We start from the raw sequence: 23871 nt of genomic DNA, 5'->3' as shown, positions 1-23871 counted from the left end.
TTTTTTTTTTTTTGTATCCCCTTCATCAATGTGGATTTTCATGTACTCCTCATTTATGAAAAATGAAAAATAAAATACATTGAAAAAAAATAAACAGGTAAATTAAAACTGGGTGAATTAGAACTGGTGTGAATTTGTCAAAACATTTAGACTTTTGCCCTGAATGTAATGCCCCATCAAACCTAATGCATATTCAAATTTTGTAAAATGTGTTTTCAAAAAAAGGTGCCCATTAGATTCAAGTAAATACTGTTTTTAACTATTAAATAATTTAAAAAGTTTATCTAAATATATTAAATCGGTGTGAAGTCTAACAGAAAACACACACTTGAGTTTACATATTCTAACAACAATCTGTTAACTTGAGTGCTTTTTTTGCCTAAATCTTTCATGTGAGGGGCTAGCCCCAGCCCCTTAAGAAATAGGTCATGTCTCTGTAATTATGTAAAATATTTCTGTAATTCTGAGAGATCTAATTTAAAAAAAAAACACGTAATCTATCTGATCTAATAAAGATATAAAAGCCTGAATTATTTTTTTGTCTTAAATTGTTATGTGGGGTGCTATACCCCTTCCAGTATATGCCAGTAATACTATGAAATATTTCTGTAATTATATGATATCTAATTTAAAAAAACAAAAACACTTGATCCTACCCGATCTAACAAGGTAAGCCTAAATAGTTTTATAACTAAAACTTTCATGTGGGGTCTTGTCCCCATCCCTTATAAAATACCTAGTTGTTTTTTTGTTATTATGTAAAATACCTCTGTAATTATGTGAAATTCTTGATTATACCTTAACAAAGATCTATGCCCCTTATATAGATCTATCAGCCCCTTATTAAATACTCATAGTTCATGATACCTGATCTAATAAATAGCTATCAAAATAGCTAACTATTGTTTTTTTATTGTTATTATCATTATTATTATCATTTATATAGCGCCACCAGATTTCGTAGCGCTGTACAATGGGTGGACTAACAGACATGTAATTGTAAACAGACACCTGGATGTACAGGAACAGAGAGGTGGAGGGCCCTGCTCAATTAGCTTTTTTATTCAATAATACTAATATTTATTTAGTGCCAACATATTTTGCAGCGCTTTACAATCTAACACAAATATCTAGGTTTAATACAAACAACAATTGATCTAAATTGATCTAACAAAAATATTTTGTTAAATTTTTTTGTTAAAAATGTTAATTTGGGCAGATTAATTTAGCTGTGTTCAACCAAATTTACAATTGAAAATAATCTAAAATCTAGAGAGCATTGCACACATTTTATAGTGATATATATTCCTGATCACAACTTAGTTTTACTAATGGGCATGTTAGGGTAACAAATATTGTATGCTTTAAAGTGGCTTGGTTTATGAAGCCAGGTTGAATGTCGTTGGAGACAAGTACTCTAAAACGGCGAATGCCTCTTTCCATAGAAACCATTGACCCTCCACCTTCCCCCACCACCACCCATTGGATTTTAAGATACAGCCCTTGCTTTTGGCCATCTGGATAAAGTTATTCTGTTTCTGAAGCTTTGGATGCAAGGCAAGCAGGTTGTTTTTTTAAAGGCCGATGACTCTTTTCATCTAAGCATAACATTTGACTTTTAATGAATAGAAGCATGGGTTGTCTTGTGCACTGGAATGCTGCTAGTCTGAGCAGCCAGGCACAGATGACAGTATTTGGCACAAAGGAAAGTGTGTTTGACGAATGTGATGCTTAGGTTTAGAGGGGTTTTTGCAAATAGCTTACACTGTCCATGGGGACTATTAGAATATTTTATAGAATATGTATATGTTTGTATAAAGTCACAAGCAATTGGTTAGATAGAATATTAGCAGTGAAGTCATATTTGAGAATGTTCACTAAAACACCAAATTGTAATAAACTGATCCAAATCACAAAGTTAGGCAAAATAACCAAGCTGAGTTGGAGAATTGGTCAAAAATGTAACTTCTTGTCCAACATTTTTAGAGGTTTTCAATTAATTTTAAATGCATGTGTAAAACATCTGTTCACAAACAACAATATTGTTTTTTTTTTTTAAATTTGCTTAAAGAGATTGTTGTAAGGTGAATAGTTCACACATTATGTTATGCCTATAATGTATTATTTTGGCATCAGTTGCTTACAAGTTGTCTTGTATTTGCCATGAAACTGATATCTTAGGAGCCTTTGAAGTAAACATGATAGTATGATGGGGCAGACCAGAGGTGAAAGTGTTAAAAGGGAATTCTTTTTGGTGTGTCCCACCCTTTAGTCCAAATTCGGTGCTGTGTCCCAAGTGTAAGGATTTAAGACCCTGGAGAGTGGCCCTCAGTGACCTTTTTGAATGCTTACATCTGCTACAAATGTGCTTTATTCTTTCTCTAGTAAGCATGGCATCACATTTTTGTTTTGCAGACTGGGACAAGGATACTCTTGAAGAACGTCTTTTGGAATGGAATAAGCTGTTCTGTCCTTAGAGAACTGCAGTTTAGCACGGCTAGAACTGTAAGTACTTTCTGGATTTCTATGAGACAGTGTAGATCATGTCTTATGTATTTTATAATTTATAAAGTTAATATTTGGGGCACTTTTTTGATAATATTTTTCATTTGTTTTCAAAATAAACCTATGTTTGTATTAAGTGTTAAATATACATAACACTTGTAGTACTTCATTTCTTGAAAAAAATATCCTTTTTATATGGAGGGAAACGTCCCGGGTTCTGTTTGAGTTTCTTTGAGTGTTTACATAAAATCTTCAATGTTTGACAGACCCCTCTTATTTTTGTTTCTTTTTTTTTTATATTCTTTACATTTCATGGATAGCAGTACCAAAAATGACGTACTGAGGATACCATGCGTTGCAAGTTATAGGCATCAAAAGTTTGTGATTTTTTTAATATTGTGAAAACCAAGCAGAAAACAAGTCTATAAGAAAATCGGGAAAAAAAAATAAAAGAGAAACACAACTGTAAAGATCTAAAATAAATATGCCACTGGTGAATTCTACATCTCGTGAACTAGACAGGAAATCCCAACGTTATGTCGTGCCCATTGTTGCATTAAAATATTATTACTTTTAACCCCATCATGATTCATGAAAGATGACTTATGACTGTCTTGGTACCATTTGTTGTATAGTTGTTCTGAAATAGTTAAATATTGAGAGTTTCATTATGGAGGCATGTGTTAAAGTCTCACAGTGTTTTATTTCTACAACCTGGTAAGGCATTTAACTACATGTGCTTTTATATATATATATATATATATATATATATATATATATATATATATATATATATATATATATATATATATATAATTCTTAGTGAAATAGAGAAATGATCTACCATTTCATATTTAAAGAATGTATAACATGTTTTTTTTTTTAGATGTTTTAGTTTTTCTACATGTTAACCATTGGTGAGATGCATCTGTTTATTAATACACAAGCTGTAGTGCCAGGGTCTGTACATGGCAGAGTCTCCGGATGTTGCATGGTAAAACAGCTTAATGATAAGTTTTACTTTTAATCACTCATAAGTTTATGTCACTTTTAATGACAGTTAGTCTGTCATGATTTGGCCACTGAATCAGTACATATATGTTGTTCTATTTCTACTAATGCATCATCAGAAAATCATATGGATCCTCGTAGTGAACTGGTCCAGCATGCATTGTGGATTGCATATTGTCTTACTGATTCCTTACAATTAAACTATACCCTCCACCACCTCCCCATTTTAATACACATTATAGATGGAGTAAGCATAGTGTAAATACTAATGCTGTAAATCACTATATTTTATGATTTTGAAGCAGAGCAGCAACATTCAGTAGCCTAATTAAATGCAGATACTTTTTAAGGCACACTCTGGTAACCTAGACAACATTCATGTGTTTTAAAGGAGCATACACATCGGGAGTTATCCATAGTTTGATACACAGACCAAAAATAGTGATTTTATAATATGCAGTGTTGTAGTGAGCACTGATTTTCTGTAGTATGTGCAGTCCTCCACAGGTGCCTTCATGAAACCGCTGGATGATCTTGAACAACATATGTCCTTGGAAAGCATATAATCTAACTTGCCCTTGTGCAACATTATCTGTGGGTATATATATTCAGTGTTGCTACCATACCCATGGGAGAGCAGAGCACTGATTGGCATCACGGAGGAGCAAAGCCACTGTAATGCAGAAATTCAGCTGAGGAGCATAACAGAGCTATTCACTAATGTAAGAATTGTCGGGACATTAAAAATAACTAATTTCAAAAGGCATAGGTGCTTCTAGTATGGCAGTTTTGTCTACTTACCCCAACGGGGTAGAATTTACTATGATACTATGAAAGAAAGGAAAACTGACTTCTGGCAGTGACAGATCCTTTTTGAATAGTATTTGCCAGGGTGATGTTGGATGTTATGGTGAAAAGGAGCAGCTTTAATTTAGAGCTCATGTACTAGTTTAATTCCCTACTAGGGAGATAGAGACATTAGCAGATAACCTCTCTTCCTTGAACTTCTCCCACCTCATTTACCCAGCTGATGCTAGCATGCCCCCCAACCCTGGGAGGTAAGTATTCCAGGAACGGGAGATGGGTGAGCCAGAAGGGGTCATGAAGTAAAGCTGTAGAAAATGGGGCATGGCAATCCCCTTGCGTGCCCACTAAAGGTTTTCCAGCTGGCCCCATTCAAGGCTGCTTGACCCGAGTTTATTCAGTAAGTTATGTGTAACAATGTTCTTAGGCCGCACTAACTGGTAACAATTCCATGGGGTTCCCATGTGCAGGACACCAGGGTAAATGCCTGCACAGAACTCTAAATTCAGGATTGTTCTTCTGATTCTAAGACATTTGGGAGATAGGTACTAGTGCAGAGAGACTGTAGTAGAGGAACAGATCCCTGTTTCTCTTCCTGCAGGTTTTATATTTGACGCAGGTGGAGTTTTAACACATATTCACAGTGGAATTTGGTTTCCATTATTAATGGAAAATAATTAATGAATATGTTGTCATCCTTGTAAATTGTTGTGTTTGAAAACACAATCTGTCTTTTACATTGATATATAGATCATAAAACATATGTGTGTATGAGTGTTTCAGTTTCCTGACAGGGTTGTGTGTTATTTCTAAATTTATATACTGAACAGTTGGAGAATTTTTTGAATGCCTACCTTTGTTTATTCTCCTCTAGCTGGAAATAAAAATTAAACAAGATTAGGCTACACAATACGGCATCGTAAAGGACCACTATGGTGCCAGGAAAACAAACTTGTTTTCCTTACACTATTGGGTCTTTAGGTCCCCCCACCCTCAGGGTCCCTCTCTCACCAGACTGATATGGGCTGAAGGGGTTAAACTCTTACCTTTGTGGGAAACTCTCAGCGCGCGCATTCAAACAGTCCAGTGGAAAGCATTTTTCAATGCTTTCCTATGGACGTCAGCGTCTTTTCACTGTGATTATCACAGTGAGAAGCGCGGAAGCGCCTCTAGTGGCTGTTAATGAGACAGCCACTAGAGGCTGGATTAACCCTAGTGTAAACATAGCAGTTTCTCTGAAACCCTAGATGGACCTGGCACCCAGACCACTTCATTGAGCTGAAGTGGTCTGGGTGCCTATAGTGGTCCTTTAATGTTGAATTTAGATCATAGTATATGTGTTGACACTACTACCACCTGGTATGGCATTTAACTACATGTGCTTATCAGTGTAACAAGATTATTGTGTTGAAATTAATTTTACAAACTAGATGCCAAATCAGGATGGTGAAGAAGAGTGTTTTCATATGCAAACGGTTACACGGCAAGCTATAATAAAATGCTACTTAAAGAAAATTGACAATAGCATCTGTTTACTTTGTGAACAGACAATTTATTTTTACTGGTCATTAAAGATGTGCTCACTCTCAAGTAAGGCCACAGTTTCTGGCAGTACAAACAATCAGAAGTGTGAAAATATTTACATTTCACATGAACTAGACCTTTTGGCATTTATTGCTTTTGCCCCCTTTATTTATTTATTTAACTTACAGTAAATAAGTGCACTAATCATGATCTGTTTAGCTGCTTCTGTGTGTGTATATATATATATATATATATATATATTAAACAATGAGTTTTCTAGGAAATATTTGACCACAAATATGATCAACTGTTGTTGGAAAATTATTTTGAACTCTGTTTTCAAAATTGTAGATTATACTAACGTAGTGTACCTATAATCTTAATTTTAGTAATGACAGGGGGCGAATATTTGCACAACTCTCTTTACTGAAAATCTCCAGCAGCACAGATCATAAACAACCAATCAGAAAAAAGGAGGATGTTACACAAAAGGCCCCGAAAGACCACACCCTTCCCCTTTCTTTGTAGCGACAATAAAAACAGGTACAAAAATACATAAACCATGAACAACAAACGTATGGCAAAATTCCGATTAATCAATGCTGAATGCCATAGATCCAGAAGGGGAAATAGTCGAAGAAGGGTGAAACTGTATCCTCGACTCCAGAAGTGAACAAATTACAGTGAAAAAAGTTAAAGGCATCTGAAATAGCCGATTGTCCGCATAGATTGAACAATTGCAGATTAACAAATTTTAACCTCTTTAGTTTAGAAAAACGTTGAGAGGGGATATGATAACATTATACAAATATAAGCCAATAAAAACCATTGTGTGGAAATCTATTCACAAACCAGACTTTACATAGAACACATGGTCATGTGTTTAGACTGGAAGAAAGAAGATTTCATCTAAGGCAAAGAAAATGCTTTTTTTACTGTAAGAACAATAAGGATGTGGAATTCTCTGCCTGTAGATTTGGTTTTATAAGAGTTCATACATATGTTTAAACAGCTACTAGATGTATACTTGCAAAAACAGAATATTCAAGGATATAATTTTTCAATGTAGGGTAATAAGTGCTTGATCCAAGGATAAATCTGACCGCCATTCTGGGATCAAGAAGGAATTTTGCTTCAAACTGTTTTTTTTTTTTTTGCCTTCTTTTGGATCAACAGCAAAAAACAAATGTGAGGAAGGCTGTACTTGATGGATGCAAGTCTCTTTTCAGCTATGTAACGCATGATGTCGGAAAGGGGTGCTCCCGCCGAGAAAGCCTGAGATGCTGCCGCCCCTCTAACTGAGTGGGCCCCGAAACAGGATTCAATGCCAGCTAGAGATAAGAGCCAGCGGATCCATCTGGCCAATGTCATAGTCGACACTGGACCATGTGGCTTGACATATGAGATTAAAAGTTTATCCGACACCGAAACCCTGGGTGGAGCGGTGATGTTTCTTACCACGCACAACCGCGGTTCCGTGAGGAAAAAAACGGATAAAAAAACGAGGAGGAATCCAACTTAGTGCAACGTGAAATAGCAAAGGAAACTCCTTCTGGAGAGAAAGAGAAACCGTCGACATCGAAGACCCTAACGTCCGCAATGCGACAAAAAGAGATAAGCACAATAATAGGGTAAGTTTTGCCGACAATTGTCTAAGAGAGAGACCCGGGTTATCCAACCAATCTCCAAGGAAAACGCAGAACCACTTCTATGTCCCAGAGATGAGAATATGTAAGAGCTGAAAGCCTGGATAGCTTAGCTCCCGACAACAAGCAACATACCAGAGGGTCGTGGCTCACTGGGACGCCTTGTATGGGAACGTGTGCCGCAGAAATTGGTGAATGTACCACATTCAGTGAGCGGCACGATCGCCCTTGGGAAAAAAGTTGTGGTAACTAGTTAAAGATGAGTGAGGGGACAGAATCCCTATCCAGACACCAGCAACATCAAGAGAACCATGCTGAGATGTAGCATTTCCTGGTGCCGGGGCCCATGAGTCCCATAAGAGATCCTTAGCCGCTTGTGATAGGTCCAGGACCGATCAAGATCCCCGGAAACCGTCCAAGCCATTAGGTCTAGTTTTTGATCCATGATGAGAATCAGAGGGAAGGATGGCCGAAGAAGTGGGTGATCTTGTGACATCTCTAATAGATCCGGTAACCATGCTTGGCTCTGCCAGAGAGAAGCTATGAGGAGCAGCATGGAGCATGGAGGGAAGCATGGTTCCGCGTAGGCAATTGATATATTGCACCCCAGAAACCTTGTTCATGCGGAGTAGGATGTAGCAGTTTGACATATCTTTGGCCACACTGAGAATTGCAAAGGCCCCCGTGACCAATTCTAGGCAGTTGATGTGTATACTGGCCCGCTAAGGGCCCCTGTAGAGGAATCCATGCCAGAGGCTGGCGTCCAATTCCACTAAGAAATCCGGAGAGGAGCCAAAGATCGCTTTGCCATGCCAGGCTGTCATGTGTAGGAGCCACTAGTGGAGCTCTCTCCTCACGTCTGTTGAAAGTGGTATCCAGTGGTCGTAGGACTGTCCGGAACGTAGGCTGTTCACTGTCAGGCATTGCATCACCCTGTAGTGTAGTTGTCCTGGAATTAATCGCCTAAATTGGGGAAGACAGAATATCCACTATACAGGCAAGCATCCGGAGGGGAATTGTGTCCATACAAAGAACCCGTCTGATCTCTTTCCGGAGGGATGTAATCTATGAGGCTGGAAGCTGTAGTACACAGTTCAGTGAGTCGATTCTGAAACCGAGGAACTGGACTGTCTGCAAGGGGGAGAGTGACGACTTCACTACTGTCTGTTCACTACGAAACCCAAGGATTCCAGAAAGTGGATGACAAATTTTGTTTGCAATCATAGCCTGGACGTGGACGCAGAAGATTAGCAAATTGTCCTGGTACAGGAGACACCGCATGCTTGCGGATCAAATGTGAGCCATCACCAGTTTCGGTAACTTCGTGAAACATCATGGAGCCAAACTGAGACTGAAAGGCAGACGTGTGAACGGGCATGCTCGTCCTCTCCACATGAAATGGAGAATGCGTTGTCATTCCCAATCGACCGGCATGCATTCTTCATATCCAGTCGGCTGAACCAGTCGTTTTCGAGGAGGAGGTCCTGACGGAGATGTATCCCTTCCATTTTGAAGTGTCTGAAAACAAAGTATTTGTTGATGTTCTGGAGCTTTATAACCGGCCGGTAGTCCCCTGATTTCTTCTTGACTATAAATATGTTGCTGAAGAAACCATCTCCGTCCGGTGCATATTGCACCAAAGAAAAGAGACAGGTTGCCAGCGGTACAGTTGGAAACAGGTAGGCCAGAAATAGGAAATAGGAATAGAGAAAACGTCCACAACCTCTGTTTCTAGTTCCTCTTGCTCTGTCTGAGCCCCTGTAGTAGGAGGACCAGGTAGAAGTTGGATGAAAGAGGATAGGATCTGGAGCCTGTAGACCAAAAGTGGCTGGTGGCTCGGCTCCGTTGCCGACCAGCCCCATGCCCCAAACCCCTATTTGGTGGGGCGCAGAAAACCTATTTGAGCGATGATTGCGCCTTACTTAAGGTCGTAAACAGGTTGACATGCTTTTTCAATTCGACAATGAAAGGTTCCCCGAAGAGAAGACCTTTTGCCATGTCATGTCAATTCTCAGCTGTGCTGCTTTGCGCCCTACGGCACAAAGTGCAGCATTGGCATTGCCTAGCAGGCAGATTGACCGTTAGGCCCATTCTGGGAAATCGTTTTGGCCAGCTTGTGTACCCTGGGTGAGAGCCAGGTCAGCAAAAAAAAAAGTAATTTTGCTATAGGGTCGAGGAGATCCAGAAATTTGTCTTGCATGGCTTTAAGACCTTTTCCAATCCCGGCCTGACCGACACCTAAAGACCACTACAGTGGTGTCGAACAGTGTAATGGCCACTTTGTCAGGCAATAGTGGTCTTGGGCATTCGGCTCTGAGGCGTGCCCGAACCTCTTTCTCCATGGGTTTTATGGAGCCAGTATTGTACGAACCAAGCCAGATGATCTCGCATGTAGGATAGTGCGAGGGTTGAATAGTGGGATCCCTTGCACATCTAGGAAGCGTCCATCTTCAGGCACAGTGGTCACCAGAGGGCTCAGGATGCCTTGAGTTAACCTTCTTCCTTCAATACTGCTTCTCTGACATACTTAGAATACATCTGAGGCAAATCTTCTGATCCTCCAGGTGTAGGAGATGGGGTTCACCACAGTTGTACACCAGAGCTGTATCTTGTGATACGATCAGTATGCCGTGCACGTAACAAGCATTGATACTAGCATATGGGGACTGATCCCAGTAGGATTTGCATCAGCAGGACCCGTATGTGTTTAGCTGGGGGCTCACCCCAGGTGGTGTGCCTTGATAACCCAGAGGACACCCGCATTAGTAGATAATATACTTGGCATAATATGGGAATGATATGATTAACTGGGGGCTCACCCCAGGTGGTGTGCCATAAAAAAAACAGTGTACACTTGGTACAGTATATGATATATCCCCGTTAAAGGGTAGTAGTGATTGCCTTTAGACCGTATATAATACACTCAGTCCAGAAATTCAAAATACATCTTATGTCCAATACTGTTTTGGTAGTCTTGTTTAAATTGAAGAAATGACAGGCAGTATAAACAATCCAGAAAGGTGAAGTAAGTACCTTTAGCTGGTATACAGTACTTGAATGGGGACATTTAGTGGTAATCCTAGTCCTGAGGTCTCCTGAAGTGCGGATCGAGTGAATCCCGATCTGGAATGAAGATCTGAGGCAATCAGTAGGAGAAGTGGCAGAGGAACAAGTCCACAATGTGTCAGACTCCTGGTACAACTGGGGCTCGCATAGAACCCTGGCAGTGGGCAATGTGTCGTGAGTGTAGTAGGTGCCAGCGAAAGAGGGCTCATCCTCTAGTGGTACACATGGGAGACATAATAGTCTCATAAAATTGGGGTTCACCCAATAAGGGGCTTGGTACCTGAGAGGGGGTCATCCTCTAAACAGACACTCGGATGCGTGTAATTATATTCGGGCTCACCCCCGTTGTACTCGAGAGCTGTACCTCCTTGGTCAGCAAGAGTATTCAGCCCAATCACATAGGTATTAACATTGCAAGTAAGATACCATATCTTTGTAAACTTTGCCCCAGCAGAGCTATACGTAATAATCTGGGGGCTTACCCCAGGTGGCGTGCCGTGGAAAACCCAGAGGACACCCACATAGTAACAATACACACTTCGCACAGTACAAAATAATCCCTGTGGATGAACAGGTCTGTAATAATTTCCTGGTATTGTCTTTAAGACAGCCATATGTAGAAAATCCATATACATGCTACACTCATGTGAAATGAATTCCAAGTATAAACATGTAGTAATCCTCTGTACAAGCAGATTCAAATAGTTTTAGTAAGCAGTACATTGATAGCATCAACAGTAGGTATATTTGGTAGCAGGTTGTGAAATCTGTATCCTCAGAGTCCAGACCGAGTGATTCCCAATCTGGAATGACAGGAATAAGATGGCCGCCATGATTCTCGCGGTACTCGCAAGATCCAAAACGCAACAGTCCGCCACACCACCCAGAGCAGCTCCCAAAGGCAGTGTCCCTAGAAGGCAAAAAGAGCGCGATCGTGGCATTGGTGGCCGCGACGCGCGAAAACTGTGAAGAATAGGGACAGAGTAAAACAGACCTGAGGGGAGCAGATAGAGGGTAGTGGAGGATGGAAAGAAAAAACTAATAAAGCACAATATCGGTTGAAGGACAGACGTGAGGAGACAGATAGGCAGTGAATCAATCTAAATAAACCTAAGTAACAAAAATAAGGCTACAATTACACAGTAAAACCAAAAAAGCATAGGGAGAACAAAATACTCTCACCTGAGCAGCAAATTAAGAGGAAGGGTGTGGTCTTACAGGGCCTTTTGTGTAACATCCTCCTTTTTTTCTGATTGGTTGTTTATGATCTGTGCTACTGGAGATTTTCAGTAAAGAGAGTTATGCAAATATGAAGCCTCCTGTCATGTGGTAAAGTTCTGCAGGATGCCTGCAAAAGCTGGTATATTAATTTTTCACTGATTCAATTTGGCTAAAGCATACCTGATTGATACAAGATTTAACCTTATGCATTGCTATCATTCAAGGCCACTTTAACTCCACCATATACATATTTATATACAATACTTTTACTACAGCCACCTTTATGGCACTTTAGAGAGTAGAAAAACAATACATTTCCTCAAGTAAGTACCCCGATTCCTGCTGGTTGGATATCGTGGAAATTGCAGATCACAAAACTCTGTGTTGCTAAAATCAGTGCCCCATGCAACTTATCCTCTGTACCTACATGGTTTTCTCTTTAATGTAATTGTAGTTTACAACTATGACACTTTTGCAAACTATATTAAAGAGACACTATAGTCACGAAAACAACTACAGCTCAATGTAGTTGCTCTTGTGAGTATAGTCAGTCCCTGCAGACTTTTTGTTGTAAACACTGTCTTTTCATAGAAAAAGTGTGCAGCACTGATGCTCAACGTCTCCACGCACTGCAGGGAGACGCTGAACTCTCCTCATAGAGATGCATTGATTCAATACATCTCTATGAGGAAATGCTGATTGGCCAGGGTGTCTTTTTAGCCCTGCTCCCCTGCCTCCTTGGCTGAGATTATCAGAATTAAGGATTTAAGCCAATCCAATGCTTTCTTATGGGAAAGCATTGTGATTGGCTGAGACCATCAGTTCTGTTGATGTCAGCCAAGGTGGCAGATCAGGGGTGGAACCAGCACCAGCGGTCCCGTGCTGTGCTTGATGTAATGTAAGATTTTACTATATTTAAGTGGGGCAAGGGGGGGGGGGGCAGGGGGCTAAATACCCTTTAGACTGTAAGCTCGTTTGAGCAGGGCCCTCATCCACCTATTGTTCCTGTGTCACTGTGTAATTGTCTCATTTATGGTAAATATACCCCTTTCATAAAATTCGTAAATTTCGTAAAGTCTGCGGGATTAGTTGGCGCTATATAAATACCAATAATAATAAATAGTGTTTTTAACACAATAGGGTCAGGAATACATGAATATATTCCTGACCCTATAGTATTCCTTTAATTATTTTGCAAAAAGTATTTCATATTGTATATTGCACACCTGAAGGTACAAATCCCTAACATAATAATACTTTGTAGTTTATTTATTGAATAATTCACATTACCAGAAAATACATTAAATATTTTGTTTCGCAGTTCTAATTGTAAATGTGAAGTTTCATATATAATGATTTTACCAAATAAGGCTGGTATTATTAAGTTAAGGACTTGGTTTACAATACTTAATTTCTCACGTTCTCAGTTATGTAATGAAGGGAAGGAAAATAGTTTATGCCTCTAACCTAGGTAATGCTATGTTTGTATTATTTGCAATTCACGGATGTCTTCATGTGATTTTCTTTTTCTCACTTACATTTATTTACTGCATTAGAAATAATTTTCCATTTTAAATATGTTTACTCGGTCTTGAAGCTTCAATGTAGCGGTTAATGCTTCTGAATCATTTTGATGCTGAAGGTCTGTTTAATTGCATTACTCTCCAGCGTGGTACTCACGCCACACATCTCTGCAAAGGCACCTGCAACGCATAACCCTTTCATATTTCTAATGAGTTCATAATTGTTCAATTACACCATTCTAACACAAATTTTGAAGCAGATGGAGTATTTCTCCAGTACTCCCCTATTCTTGTATTTGATAATAGAAATGAAATGATGTGACATGTGCATATATGTACAATGTCTTAATTTACTAAACATCTGCTGTTTGTTAGTATTTCCAATAAGTCTCCTGATTGTAGATTAATTAATGGCACAGTGAAACAAGTAATGATGCAAAGGTTCCTCAGTGTTTTAGATTTCAACCTATCGGAGTGAACTGGGAAAATGGATCAATCAGATTCTTTTGAATATATGTTAATCTCTTAATGCAGTGCACATCTGTTCAGAGCTGTCACGTACACGTTTCTTTTTTAAGAATAGGGCTTATATTGACATATGCAAAAAAAAAGGCCATGATTAAATACGTAGACTTGTCATTTTTGTGCAATACTCTGGTTTTCCTTGACAAGCTTAATTCACTTTGCTAAGGGAGTGTAAGGAGGCTGCAAATGTGGCATTGGTGAATCTGTTGCTAAGCATCCTTCTTAGTCACCAAGTGTTGCATGTTTTATTATACATCATTCAGTGGTAAAGCTGCGTCAACCACGAGAACATTTGTTCCCCCTAAAAATTATGTGTTTACTCATTGAAAAAATGAGTCATCCATTTTGAATATAATTTATCACTTAAAGGTACCGTGAAGGCTGCATATGGTTTGCAATAGAAAAATATGGCAGTATTTGCTGTTAAATTCATAATCATGCCCTTTTTTTTTGGTTATTTTCTTTTGTTGTGGAGTCAAAATATATATAGCGATAGGTAATTATGGACAATTTAATTTGACGGCTTGGATTCTAAACTATGCCGTTCTCTAATGAAGTAGTATTTCATTATATCCATGTTCTAAATTGTGCATTTCAAGTAAATGTGGTAAAGGATAGTGATCTCAATGCCCAATATTTTGGTATTTTTTCACAATACATTTTTAGGATATGATTACACTGAGTATTTGGTATCTTGCCAATGAAATCTGAAGCCACTACTGATGTTTAAGAAAGTCACTAGTCACAGTAACTGGTACTGGAGGTCATGTGACGAACCAGTCAGCCATAAAAATTTATTGTATATCACATACCACAAGAAGGCTCAAAGAACAACTAGAAATATCTAAATAGTAGTATCATTGCTTGGAAATGTTAACACATGAATAATAAAAAAAAAAATGCATCTATAGTGTGTGCAGGCAGTATACAGGAGTCAAACTACCTACTGTAAAGCGCTGCGGAATTTGTTGGCACTATATAAATAATAACATAATAATAAACAAGGGAAAGATGGGACCATGTCCCGAGACCCAGGTCCTCAAGCTTTTTTCTCTCCTGAAGGAATGACACATCAATTTTGAGTAAATTTGTAGCTCTTGACATAATTGCTTGTCAAACTCACTATTCACTTAGTATCTTCTGGCTTTCCTGTGGGATTGCTGGAATTGAGCAATGTGTCTTATTGATTTTGCTGGGGATGGTTCAATTGTCAAATGTGAGTTTTGCAACCAAGATGGACACATTTTCTTTAGAATAAAGGCTATAAAGAAAACCATCTTGATGTATATCTAGTCCATCTCAACATTTTGTAAACAAATAAAATGGTGTCAATTATAAAGTGGCCTAAGATGACTATTAATCAACTGTCAATTCAGTTCAATTCAGAGTGAAGACTACAGCTCTTTGAGTCCCTGGAGACTACCCTATCACAAAGAGCACTCTTCTCGTGCTTCTAATTCAACATGTAGCAAATATAGAGCTCTACCATAAAGAGATTCCCTGCTTCATGGATTGTCTCACAGTTTCCCCCGTTTTTCTTTTGGGAGTGGCTTTGTCACAACAGATAAAAAGTATTTGTAGAGTTGACAATGTTTATTTAGAGTAGAATAGATTATTGAAAAGTTTTTTGATAGTGTCACAGTTCAATCACAGGTTACGGGTTCTTTAATTACAGACAGATACTGTTAACCAAACACCCAAGGAGTTACAATACTTAGAATGAGCCTTAAATATCAGTTAATAAAACCATTAGACTGATGGGTGTACTGTACTTTGTTTTTTAAGGGGTTCTGGAATATAGCTATAGCAAATCTTTATGATAATATACTGCACATTTTTACATCACAATGTTGTCAATAAATTATAATTTGTTTATAAGGAGGCATGTAGACTATATGTGATATTGCAACATAAAAATACCCAACATATATTCAAATCAGGACACAGGCAGCACATTCTCAGCTTATAGAGGAAGGGGCATCATTTAAAACAGAAAAAAAAGCTAATAAATGGTATTTTGTATTTTCCAATTTGTAATCAGAGTAATTAAAAATAAATAAATAAATAAATAATGTCACTTCTTACCAAGAATTGGCTTATCATGCCTTTGATCAGCATATTTCCTAAAAATAATGATTTCCTGAAAACAATGAAAAGAAACAATTGAGTTTATCACAAAAATAGAACTTTTATGAAAAGCTATTTTGATGTGTAGGAATTTCTTTAAAAAAAAAACATCTATTATGTGTCACAAATGTGTAATTGCACAAGAGTGTTTGAAGCTCCTTGCAGATTAAGTCATCAGAAGATTAAGACATTTGGTGGAGATAAAACGGCAATGTCTGGGAGGGAGATTTTTATGTAAGCATATCTCCTTAATTATAATCAGGGGTTTCACAGCACAGCGGTGCTTATTTGTGAGGAGATATAGACAGTAGGAATGATTGTTGAAACAGGCAATTATCAGGCTATGGGAGAAGTCACCAGGCCATCAATGCAACACCACCACAGGGAAAACACAAAAAAGTGTAACTAAACATAGCTACTTGTGGGGATAGACCCCCTGCACTGGACCTGCATGGCAATCATTTACATCCCTGTACTGGAAGAACATAGTCTATCAAACATTGGGGCACACACAGGGGAGAGAGTTCAATTTTGTTTACATCTGATTTTCTCTTGGTCACTGCAGATCTACAGCTTTGGGACCAAGAAGTAGCTTAAATTCAACAAGCAATCTTGGTGTGTCATTTATTTTAGATCTTTATTTATCACATGAACCTCTGCTTAGAAGACATGGAGCTTCTTGCACTCTAATCTATTATTTAGTGCTTAAATGAACACAGTAGCTTTAGGAATGCAAACCTGTACTCCTAACGCTATAGTATTCCTGTCCCTAATTCTATACAGGTCCTTCCCCCTCCCTCCCTGTGTGTAATACAATTTATAAAATAAATGTTTTACTTACCTTTTTCTACTCCCCTCTCCACTTCAGACGTTGCTCCAATCCAAAGTTCCTTATAGAAGAGCAATGGGGACATGATGTGCATGCATGAAGAGTGACTGTCAGAACTGTGGCAGCATCTCTAGTGACTATCAGGAAGACAGCCAAGGTGGATTTAACCTTGCAATGTAAACATTGTAGTTTCAAAAAAAATTGCAATGTTTTACATTGCAGGGTTAAAGGGATAGGGCCATTCTACCCAGACCATTTCATTTAGATGCAGTGATCTGGATGACTTTAGTGTCCTGTTAAGGTACAGACGGTTCCCTTAAAAAAAATAATTAATATTGTTGCTGAAATCTACATACATCAGCAAATTGACATTAAGGATCCTCAGAATGTAGTCTCTCAGCATGCACTGTGGAACCATTAACTTCATAGAGTACATTACAAGGGAGACATGAGAATCAGAAGAGTGTTTTCCTCAGAAGTCACCTATAAAGTTATTCTATTTGATCTTTAAATATTTCTTTCTTAATTTTGGCCTCAAAAAATAGGGATTGTCATATACACGGAAAAATACAGTAAATTGAGACAATATTTTTAAGCTCTGCACATTCGTGCAAACCCATGACAAAGGAAAATTATGATAAATATACTTCTTAAAGCGTATAACCCCGAAACATAAGTATTTCATAAAGATAGAATGTTTATAAAATAGTCATTATGAGTGTGTTGGAATTTCACTGAACTTCCAGCCCAGTCAAAAGATATACAGAGATAAATTAGGGACTAATTTGTCTCTGTATTTCTCCTTCGCTTGACTTATCATGACGCAAGGCGGAGCCTAAGTGTCAATCTCTGCAGCCGTCACTGGAAATTGACTGTGTCTATGAAAGATCCCCCATATACCTCAATGCTGGACTCTCTCTACCATAGGGAAATTAGATGAATCAAGATTAATTAGTTTGGGTTCATTGATTATGAACTATATGCCTGGCCTTTGCCCAATGCTTTTCATCCTTAGTCTTTTAAAATACTTGCAGTCACATTCCTACATTGTTTGTTCAGAAGTAACTTGCCACAGACAAAATCTGATAAGAATGTTCTGCCTTTGACATCTAACTTTTAACCTTTTAAATGCTATACTAGAGTTACATCCATGTGCATACATTGTGAGTGTTGTAAGAGTAAAATATACATCTGTCAGTTAATAATTAAAATGTTTGGGGTTTTTTGTGCCTAATTAACTGCTTTTTAAACACAGGGTCAAGAGCAGGTGTTTGAAATGTAAGTCACCTAAAAGAGTTTTTATTCTCACCTTTGGTTTAAGATGGGTTATAAAGAATGCCAGTGGTGGCCTGTCTGCTTCTCAAGGTAGCCAATAAAAATCTTAGTTTACAAGCTTTAGTGCTAAATATAGCCTGGCAGAAGCTTTGCAGTAAAAAAAAAATGAAAAGTTTCTTTTGGTGGTGTTGGTGGGTTATTTCTGCCTCTCTCTAAAGCAGGAGTCAAGTCCTGCTGGGGAATAAAGTGTGGGAACTCAAGATCCACCCCATCTCCCCCCCACACAAATAATATACACTCGTATGCATATATAAATGCGTACACACACTCATACATACACTCACAGACACAGGGACGTATTAGCCGCGAGGCAAACAAGGCATTTGCCTTGGGCAGCATTTTCCAGGGGGCGGCAAAAAAAGCCGCCCCCAAATGCCCAGGGCAAATGTCTTGTTAGCCTTGCAGCTAACTAAAAATCCGGTCGGGCGGGCGGCGCTGGTGAGGGAGCACTTTCCCCTGAGTTCTCTGCTCAGCTCCCTCGCGCGCCGCAGAGTGATGCCGGGAGCCGGAATATGACGTCATATTCCGGCTCCCAGCGTCACTATGCGGCGCGCAAGGGAGCTGAGCAGAGAGCTCACTAATCAGTGCACCCTTGCCAGCGCCGCCCACCCAGCAGCCCAGCAGCCACTGTACCCCAGGGAAAGGGAGAACCCCCACAGCATTCCCAAAGGTAAGGTACACCACTGCACAGACACACACACTCACAGACACACACACACTCAGACACACTCACAGACACACACACATACACTCACAGACACATTCACATACACTCACACACACACAGACATTATCAGACACACATACTCAGACACACACACACACATACACTCACAGAAACACACAAATTATTATTATTTTTTAAAATGTAAAAATTTCCACCCAGCCTCCCTACCTGGAGAGCTGGCGTGGACCTGTCCCTGGGGTCCGGTGGGGCTTCAGTGAGGCGGGCGCCTGTCTCCCTGTCAGACGCGGTGAGGGAGCTGTGCTCTCTCTGATCTTCTCCCTCTCGCCATGTGGGCTGTCTACTGATGCCTAGAGTCATATACCGTATCCCGGCATCAGCCATCGGCGAGCGAGGGAGCAGAGCTGGGAGAACACAGCTCCCTCGCCGCGTCTGACAGAGAAACAGGTGCCGCCGGGGGGGGGTCCATCAGGTGCCCCCCCCCCATGAGAGGGGGAACACGGGGGGCATTAGGGGGCGGCATTTTTTGGCGCCCCCCTGAGTGCCTGCAGGAACAATGGGAATGGCGTTCCTGCTGTGAAAAGTGCAGGAACGCCGTTCCCACTCTTTCCTGCAGCACTCGAGCCCTGCTCTAAAGCTTATCCAGACTTACCTTTCCTTTGATATATATTATAGAGCAAAAACGTCTGTCACTAATCCTTTTTTGTGAAGATAGTTCGGATCCTTGCATGTCTGCCAAACTTCAGCCTAACCAAGACTAAGATATTGGTGTTTGAGTCTTCTACATGGCATAACAGTGTATTGAATACAGCTTGAATTTACTGCTTAAAGTGACCATAAGGTAACCTTAAGCCTTAACCGATGGCCCAGGGATTTAACATTGTCTTTGAAAACTAAGTTGTGGGGCAGTTTCATGCCCAGTGCCCTGTGGGATCCTGCTACTGCTCTAGTAACTTGGATTCATGGAGATATTTGTAGGAATCTGTAAAACATGCACTTGAAGGGGCACTGTCACGCCAAACGTACCTTTCTATTATTGTTTCTTCTACTCTTTCTCTCTCAGAATCTGTTCTTTTTTTCCTATCTGATCTAATTTTCTTTAAAACATAAGACAAAGTAGGGCACCGACAATATCACTGAATTTCGTCCAGAATGAGTACAGTTTGTACATTCGTGTTAGGAAAAAAATTGGTAATTTTTGTTCAGTTTGAAATTCTATTCAAATGAATGGAATCCAATCTGGTCAGTGCCACGGCTGCATCTTGCAGCCGTTTAGTAGATATCCCCCTAATTCCCACAGTATCAGGGAGCTATCTACTAAAAAGCTGAAAGATTACTTAGTATTAGTAAATAAGGTGAATAAGGGAGTTTAACATCCCCCTCCTGCCACTACTCGAGGCATAGCATGTCTACTAAACAGTGAGCAGCCTGTGGGGCACCTATTGTATTTAACTGCATAATACTCGCCACCATATAATAGTCACACCCTGGTTTTTCAAGCCAAAAATTTATTCAAATTCAATTCATCACGTAATAGTTGCATAATTGACCATTGCTGTTTTTGTAGTGAGACATTCTTATGGTTGATACATTCTTATTGGCGAACATTCTACTGATCTTATATTGAAGAAAAGGTTCATTACCTATAAGTTTATTGTATTTTAGTGCATTTTTTCTGGGATCAGGATCAGAGTTTACGTAATGCATTCGAAAATATGCTATGATATGTTATCAGCAACTATAATGTTAGCAGAAACTGTAAAAAATAAAGCGTCACATAATGGTCGCGCACCGCATAATGGTCGCACCCCCATTTTTAATGAAAGGAATTAGGAAAAAAATCTGCGACCATTATGCGGTTGTATACGTTATTCAAATAATTAATGGGGGGACACTGTACCCCACAAATGGGGGCTATTAGACTAAACAGGGGACCTAGTGGCTAAATGCCACAGGCTGGTGACTGTTTAGTAGACCTGCTCCTACTCGCAACATAGCAAATTTCTGACAATGGCGAATGCCCAAGTGTTCAACTGGGCATGTGCGGGAACTTCACAGCACTATATAGTGAGGGCAGATGACATGTCCTGCATGGCCTTCATCTGCCTGCACAGAGATAGCGGCGACCAGGACCTAGGTGTGGTCACAAAAAAAAGTTAAAAACAACAGGTAAAATTAGGGGTGATGGGGCATTTGCTGGTGATTAGGGGGACAATAAAATGTACTGCAGTCGGGAGGGGGGTAAAAAAAACAAAAACAAATGCAGCCATGATAGTGCCGCTTTAAGCTCCCAACCCTGAAGTAAAGTGGCAATACTAGTGCTCTCTCCCCTCCTACCAGCTTATATAAGTATGATATATATTATTTTATACATATCAATAACATAGGTTTAAAAACATTTTCCATATCAGGAGAAAAATGTAGCATATCTGGCGGCTGCGCTAATGTTTACGTAAATATTTCTTACAGAACTTCAACAATAATAATGTGATTTATTGTAGCTCAGTTTTCATTTTATAAATAGCTTTTTTGGTAGCTAGATTGACTTTTCTAAATTGTTGTTTAATGTCATATATAAGTAGATATATAGTCCACGCGATCAGCACATGTTTTTCGTCAACAGATAATTGTGCCCAGACTGTCTCACTGCTATAATTTTTAATGGAGTACTATCTTATAGCTGTCACTAGAGTTATTTTTAAAGAGGCTGCTCAGCAGTTCACCACATGGCAATGCATTAGCTTTGTCTTTGTATACAAACAGTAAAACTTGGTGTTCCTCAGATGTGGTGTCCTCTGTTGTTTTGCAGCGTCTGCTCTTACAGTTGCATAATTATACTTTTGATGGGTCTAGACTTCGGTTAACAGTTTACATTAATGGGAGCCAGTGACAAAATTGTAAGTAGTGGTGAGAAAAGGAAATTAAAAAGTATATACCGTATTTTTTTTTTGTATAGACTAATGTGCAATACATCTGCAATACATCCTATTACAAGGTAAATTACACCATGTTTCATTATTATAATTATTTCAATTATTATGCAAATTCTATTTAAGTGTCACAAAGATTAAATATTTTGTTTTTCAGTTTAACTCATGGATGGCATTGTGTCTCAGGGCTCTTTTGATCACTGAAAATCTAGGACACCTGTGATAGTTAGATTACCAGTTGAGCCCAATTTAAGGAAAAACTACTAAAGGAGGGTGTTCCACATTATTAAGCAGAGCACCATTTTCATGCAATATGGGGAAGAGAAAGGATCTCTCTGCTGCCGAAAAGAGTGAAATAGTTCAATGCCTTGGGCGAGGTATGAAAACATTAGATATTTCACGAAAACTTAAGCGTGATCATCGCACTTTTAAGAGATTTGTGGCTGATTCAGAGCACAGACGGGTTCGTGCAGATAAAGGCACATTGAGGAAGATTTCTGCCAGATCCATGCATCGGATCAAGAGAGCAGCTGCTAAAATACCATTTCATAGCAGCAAACAGATATTTGAAGCTGCTGGTGCCTGTGGAGTTCCCCGGGCATCAAGGTGTAGAGTCCTCCAGAGTCTTGCAACTGTGCCTAAACCTTCTATTTGGCCACCACTAACCAATGCTCACAAGCAGAAATGGCTGCATTGGGCAGAAAAATACACGTTTTTCAAACAGTTTTCAAACAGTCCTGTTCACTGATGAGTGCCGTGCAACCCTGGATGGTCCAGATGGATGGAGTAGTGGATGGTTGGAGGATGGCCACCTTGTTCCAACAAGGCTGCGACGTCAGCAAGGCGGTGGTGGAGTCATGTTTTGGGCCGGAATCATGGGAAGAGAGCTGGTCGGTCCCTTTAGGGTCCCCCAAGGTGTAAAGTATGTGGAGTTTCTGACTGACCACTTTCTTCCCTGGTACAGAAGGAAGAACTAGGCTTTCCGTAATAAAATCATCTTCATGCATGACAATGCACCATCTCATGCTGCAAAGAATACCTCTGCATCAATGGCTGCTATGGGGATGAAAGGAGAGAAAGTCATGGTATGGCCTCCATCCTCCCCTGACCTAAATCCTATTGAGAACCTTTAGAGCATCCTCAAACAAAAGATCTATGAGGGTGGGAGGCAGTTTACATCCAAACAGCAGCTCTGGGAGGCTATTCTGACATCTTGCAAACAAATTCAAGCAGAAACTGTCCAAAAACTCACAAGTTCAATGGATGCAAGACTTGTGAAGCTGCTATCAAATAAGATAAGTTCCTATGTTAAAATGTAATGTGACCTGTTAAAATGTTTAAAAAGTTAAAGGACCACTATAGACACCCAGACCACTTCAGCTTAACAAAGACAAAGCTAATGCATTGCTATGTGGTGAACTGCTGAGCAGCCTCTTTAAAAATAACTCTAGTGACAGCTATAAGATAGTACTCCATTAATGCTTTCCTATGGACTGGCTGAATGCGCACGTGGCTCTTGCCGCTCATGCGCATTCAGCCGATGATGACCGAAGGAGGAGGAGAGTCCCCAGCGCCGAGGGAGCCCGGCGCTGGAGAAAGGTGAGTGTTTAACCCCCTTCCTTCCCCTTCAGCCCAGCGGGAGTGGGACCCTGATGGTTGGGGCACGAGTTTGTTTTCCTGGCACTATAGTGGTCCTTTAAAATGTTGTTATAAGTTTGATTGAAATAGCTTTTGATTTCAGTAAATATGCTGCAAACACAACAAATGAAAATTTTTTGGTTCTTTACAACTTATAAAGTGTTTTGAAACTTATTGTGCGTAATAATTTGGAACAGTGCATTGTAAGTTTTTTATGTAAACAAAATACTGTTGTCATTAGGAGGTTTATTCAATAAAATTTGAATTGTAGTCTTAATAGTTGATAACATGAGAATTATGCTGACTGTTATTTACATCAATTATTTAGGTAAATGAGAAAAATATAATTTGCATAATAATTTGGAACAGGGTGTAAATGTGGTGTTTTCACAACAATTTAACAATTTAAATATACTGTAACTTCTATGTTTAAAGGGGACCTATTGCCAGAACAACTACAGCTAATTGCATTCTGGTAAGTATAATCATTGCTTCACTGAAA

General features: G+C 39.4%; 1 protein-coding gene across 2 annotated transcripts in view; it reads left to right on the top strand.

Annotated features, from left to right (window-relative positions):
* TIAM2 (TIAM Rac1 associated GEF 2) overlaps nt 1-23871 on the top strand; it is a 370710-nt gene that overhangs the window by 75455 nt on the left and 271384 nt on the right. For both annotated transcript variants that reach the window (XM_063443422.1, XM_063443421.1), the window contains exon 2: nt 2416-2505. The gene's annotated coding sequence lies outside the window, so the exon portion shown is untranslated. The remainder of the gene's footprint in view (nt 1-2415; nt 2506-23871) is intronic.

This window comes from Pelobates fuscus, chromosome 2 (genome assembly GCF_036172605.1).
Source record: "Pelobates fuscus isolate aPelFus1 chromosome 2, aPelFus1.pri, whole genome shotgun sequence".
In the NCBI taxonomy this organism is placed as follows: Eukaryota; Metazoa; Chordata; class Amphibia; order Anura; family Pelobatidae; genus Pelobates; species Pelobates fuscus.
Note: the sequence above shows the minus strand (reverse complement) of the source record. Positions and strands in the feature narration are given on the sequence as shown.